Below are 5,851 nucleotides of genomic sequence, written 5' to 3'. Positions count from 1 at the left end.
TTTCAGTCGAAGTGGTTTGTGTAATACAAAAGGTGATTAATTGTTGTAAACTGAGAATTTTAAATAGATGGTAAAGGATAAGAAATCCATTGATGGACAGGAAGATCTGAGCATCCAAGGGTATCAAGACTTTTCAGAAGAAAAAAGGACAAGTTCTGTATTTGTAAGCATTTAAAATTATGGGAAAACAAGAGGGGAGTTTAACTTATGCAAATCTCATGTACTTTAATCATTTGATTTGGATGAAATGTTAAGTTTCTTTAATAATATCTCAGAATTAAAAGGTGACATAATGATTCCAAGATTATTTAGAAGCCTAGAACAAGTTGGAGATTGTCAAGAAAATACAAAGATACATGTGCATCCAACTACTGAGCTTGAGAAGTCAATGATTGCTGTGTATTGTCGGGAAAATACAAAGATTATTCATGTACATATACAAGCATGATTATGTGGGCTACCAGCTTGAAAAATTGTAACACCCACCACCCATCGCAGCATGGAGGTTATGAGATTCAATCTCTACCAATAGCAACTCAATAAAGGGTGGTTTGATAATGGCTAATCTTCAGCAGAGAGACACAGACTACATTGCTAAATGTTACAGATGCCAGAAACCAACTCTCACTTTCAGAAGCAAAGGGGTACTAGGAGGGAAACATTTACCATGTTCATTAGAGAGAATAGCTAATATTCATCCAGTCAACAAGGTCCTACACATTTAAACTACAGGAAAAAATAAATAAAACACAGTGTCATAAGCAGTAAACAAGCCACGTACAGTATACAGAGAATTCATTCATTTTATTCATTCTTCCCATCACATAAGAGAAACAAAGAAGAGACAGGCTGAAAATTAAAGAAAAGGGAAAGCAAGAAAATGAGTGAAAAGCGAGCCCAATTAACCAGCAATCAAGAAAAAGCATAGAAATGAATCCATCAATTAAAAAAAAAAACAGAGAGAGGGACTTACGAGTTTGAAGAAAGAGAGAAATGGGAGGTGAGTGAATCAGGGCTTCATTTTTTTCCTTCTGTCACACTGCAAATTGAGATGGATGTTTGCTTGCTTGCGCTAAATAAGCATTGGAAGAAGAGGAAGAAATGGTGAAAGAGTGCTGCTGACTACCGAGCCTGTTCTGTTGTGTTGTTTATTTTGGGCTCCGGTTCTAAAGCTCAGGTCAATTAAGAGCCCATCCCAGCGATAATTTGCCCAAAAATCTTATGGCCGGAATAAGTTACAGCTTACACAATAGATGTATTTGGGAATTTCCGAATAGAGATTAATTCTATCTTCGTGATCCGGCATTTTAACATTGTGATGCTGGAGCTGAACTTGTTTGACAAGGTTGATTAGGAAATTAATGTTAACAAACTTTAGTGGGGTGATCTTTTGAGCTTGCAAGAAGTGAATCAAATGAAAAGAGGGATGATTTGTGTTTTTGCCGGGTTGTTTTGAAATCAATTCTTTATTGTAATTGAATTTAATTGATAAATAATGTCAATTTACATGTTTGGATGTATGATAAATAATGTCAATTTACATGTTTGGATGGATGAGATAAAATTTATTTTATTTATTTTTTTATATTACTTTTATTATCTTCGTTTTATTTCTTTAAAGGTTTTTTAAAAAGTAGGTAAATTGATATTTTAAAAAAGTAGTTTAATATTAATTTTTTTCTTTAAAATTATAAATTAGAAGGACTAACCTTTTATTTACTTATGTAATATTTTTACATATTGAATTCTATTTAAAATTCAACTTTTATCACTCAATTTATTTATTTGTATATAGTCACTCACTTTTTTAAAAGCTGAATAGAAAAACTGAAACTTAGGAATGCTCGAAGGTGTTATGATTTATTGTGGTTTAGAGAACGAGCCTTCTTCAGACGCTAATGAAGTTTATAAAAGTCTGGAAAAGTGGTGATGGGTATTTAATATTGTGTTTGTCAATAAAATAATACAGATTCTACATTTTATAATTGGCATGCAATGATAAATGACCAAGAGAATTAAATCCGTAGCTAATATAAAACGACCCAGTCGTAAGAATGAGATTTAGGACTTGAAGGCTCCAAAATATTAATGACTTTATCCAAATCCTTAATTTTTAATATCAAGAAAAAATATTCAGTTAGCATGTTTTAAAGAAGGGAAAAAAAAATATGCTATAGATTATAGATAGATCTGACTAGGTACAAAAATTTGTTTTAATTAAGTTATATGATAAAACAAAAAAGAAATTAAATGAACTGGATTTATGTCATAATTATTTGCACAAAAAAGATACTTATAAAAAAATCGATGAAACTCAATTTTTAAATAATATAATATTGAACAATAATATATATATATAAGACAAAAAAAAAAAGCAATATCTGTCGACTCAAGATAGCATACTAGGCTTATAATCTAAATTATGAAATCAATACAACTTTATAAAAAATAAAAATAAAAAAAAAATATTGTCCAATTACACAATCCAAATATTAAAAAAAATCAATTAATAAAAATATCCTAAGCTAAAAAACTACTAGTAAATCTAAGAAGTTCGTCAAACCCCACAAGTTAGATCATAAAAATAAGATAACCTAATAAAAGCAAAAACTAAAAAGAAAAATATTAAACCAATTTCTAGAACAACCAAGTTTAGGAATTATTGAAAGGCAAAACTAAAAAAAAAAAAATCTTTAAAAACAAAGACTTAAGTAAATATTGGTTAGCCCACAACTTAGGTTATAAGATTGGGTTAATCCCACCTAAAGAAAAGTAAATAAAATCACAATGTTTAATTTCCTAAAACTCCAATATTCAAGATTGAAATTCAAAAATAAAATCATTGTAAAAAAAATATCTAAAAAGTGATTAATTTCAACTCAAGTTAACATTTTAAACCCGTGATTTGGATCATTAGGTTAGAATCACAAAAAAAAAATTACAAATCTAAATTCCGAATCAATTCAATGTTGAATGATAAAATTAAAAAAATCAATTAAAAAAAAAACTCAAAACAAAAAAGATAATTATAAAAAAATAAAGATAAAAATTAACATGAAAATAAAATAATAGAGCACCTTTCAACTTTGCCTAGATTATCTTGAATCTCAATAAAATAATAAAGAAAATAAAAGGAAGAAGAAAAATATTGTTGCTACTTAAACATCAACCATGGATAGAAATGCTTCATCCTAATGGAGAGGACTAGACGTGATGCTGGACAACTATTTTTGACCTTTAGAGGAGGCTATACATGTTGTTTGGATGTGGTGGGCCATTACATATGTTGTAGCATGGGATTCATGCACCAACCTATTTAGCTTCCTTGTCTACTCTATTCTATTATATTTATTTTAATTTTAATTTTGGCTTTTAAAAGATAATTTTTTTACATTAATATAATTTTATTTTATTTTTCTAAACCAAACATCAAACAAGTGCCTAAAATTTTTTTTTTGACATTGCAAAAACCCTATATTTATAAAAAAAAATTCAAATTTCAAATAACATCAACATAAATGGATCAAGTTAAAAAAAAATAGTGACTGAAAACCAAAAATAAACTCTTTATATCAACAAAAAAAATCATATTTATTTAAGACTCAATGTTGGTCTCCCAAAACTATAATCATTTTAAATTAGTAAAATTAAATTTTATTTTACAAAATTGACCATCAACATAATGATAAAGTATTTCTCTAACACCTCGAGATCTCCAAACATGAAAAACAAGTAAAAAAATTAATGTTAAAGTACTAAATAAAAAAATAAAACTAATTAAGGAATATAGCATAAAAGATTTTAGAAACTAAAGTTGAAAAATGGTGAATGGTGAATGATAAATTGAATTTCAATTCTAAATTAACTTAATATTAAATTAAAAAATTAAAAAAAAAAATTTCAAACTACCTTTCAACTTTAACAAGACCAGTAAGAATTTCAAAAAAATAAAAAAAAAATAAAAAAAAAGAAGAAAAAATATCATTGCAACCTAAGCACTAATCATAGATAGAAATGAACCACTCTAATGGAGAGGACTAGATAAATGTTATTATAAATGACTATTTTTTATCATTGAAAAAGGTTGCACGTGTTGTTTGAATGTGATGGCCACTCTATATCTTGAAGCATGTGATTCATGCACTAATCAAGTTGGCTTCCCATCTATCCCAATCCATTATATTTTTTTTAGTTTTAATTTTAGTTTATTTAAAATTTAATATTTTTACATTAACATAATTTTATTTTATTTGCTAAACCGTGCATAAATTGAGTGTTTGGATTTTTTTTCTCAACAATAAAAGAACCTTATATTTAGAAAAATAAAACAAATAAATTAAAATTCAAAATAAAATCAATGTGAATAGATCGAGTTAAGAAAAAAAAGTTTAGTTACCGATAAAAAAACAAACTCTTTAATATTAATAAAAAGAAAAAGAAAAGAAACTTAATATTTATCCAAGACTCAAATGCCCTAAACTCTAATGGTTTAAATTAATACAATTAAATTTTATTTTGTAAGATTAATCATTAATATATTGATGAAATATTTCTCCAACACCTCGAGATCTCTATATATAAACATGAAAAATAAATCATCTAGGCTAATCTCAAATCAAAGTAATGTTAAAATAACAAAAATAAGAAAAGGAAATTAATCAAGGGATCAGAGCATAAGAGATCTTAGGAACTAGAAAAAAGAAAACCATTGATTGAATGAAATGGATCTCCTCACCGGAAATAGTATTTCAATGATGCCTATTATTAGTTTATTCGTAATAATCTTATCTTGACCGTGAAAGTAAAATTAATATATGGTATTGTGAAAAGGTGTAATATTGTCGTCGACAATGGTTATTATTATATTTTATTTAAATGATATATTGCGTTCAGCATTCTATAAAAGTAAAAATAAATAAAAATGTTTTGCTTCCGGCCGCCACCTCCCCCCTGGATGATGGCTTGTGCAACTGTGTTTTAAGAGTATTAAAATTAAAAATACATTAAAATAATATTTTTATATTTATTTTATACATAAACATATTAAAATTATTATATTATCAACTAAAAAGTTATTTAATAGATAGATAGAGGAGGCAGACAACATTTTTTTCAAAATAATTACGCACGGAAAATCAATTTCCTGGCTCAACTAGAAGAAAGAGTCATTGAGATGTTAAAATTCAATGGATTTTATTTATTTATTTATTAGCATTATTTCATGGGAATGCTTGAATGAATGAATTTCTCAGCTTTCATTTTCTTTCGTCTGCCAATCTTTGACCACAACTGCATATATTTTACTCTCTCTTTTTTCTTCTTTTAAACAGAGATAACAAATTAGAAAATTGTCAATATATAAATCATTAGCTTGCTTATAAGAATTAATTAAGAAGTAACTGCAAACGTTGAGGGCAGTACAGAAAGCTAGAACCTTCAGAAATTTTGCTCTTTGACTGGTCTCCATCTTCCTTTATATTATATTTGACAAAAAAAACATTAAAAGAACTCTAAGAAAATGTCTAGGTAATTTAAGACAAATATAATTTTATTCTTAAAATGATATTTTTAATATACTTTAAAGTTATTTATTTCCATAAAAACAAATAAAAAACTATATTATGAATTTAATATAAAAAGATGAGATAACTAGGTTAAGATGTCTTAGTATGATTAACCCATTTAATAAAAAGATCACGAGCTCAACCCAAACATGTGCATCTAGCATTTTTTTTTTTTTTCCTCATGCATAGGAGAGGATGACATTTTCTTGCCCTCCTTTTAAAAAATAAATAAATAAAAGTAAATAATATATTATCTACTACATTAAATAACAAGTTATTTACTAGTC

The 5,851-nt window shown here is 26.8% G+C and overlaps 1 long non-coding RNA gene across 1 annotated transcript; it reads right to left on the bottom strand.

The window, feature by feature from the left end:
- Positions 1 to 205: 205 nt before the first annotated feature.
- LOC105114627 (uncharacterized) lies at positions 206 to 1,099 on the bottom strand. Its single transcript, XR_840173.1, has 2 exons — positions 974 to 1,099; positions 206 to 726 (listed from the first exon to the last, which is right to left on the bottom strand). It is a non-coding gene; the product is annotated as an uncharacterized LOC105114627 (long non-coding RNA).
- Positions 1,100 to 5,851: the final 4,752 nt, after the last annotated feature.

Source organism: Populus euphratica, unplaced genomic scaffold, assembly GCF_000495115.2.
Source record: "Populus euphratica unplaced genomic scaffold, PopEup_1.0 scaffold557.1, whole genome shotgun sequence".
Lineage (NCBI taxonomy): Eukaryota > Viridiplantae > Streptophyta > Magnoliopsida > Malpighiales > Salicaceae > Populus > Populus euphratica.
Note: the sequence above shows the minus strand (reverse complement) of the source record. Positions and strands in the feature narration are given on the sequence as shown.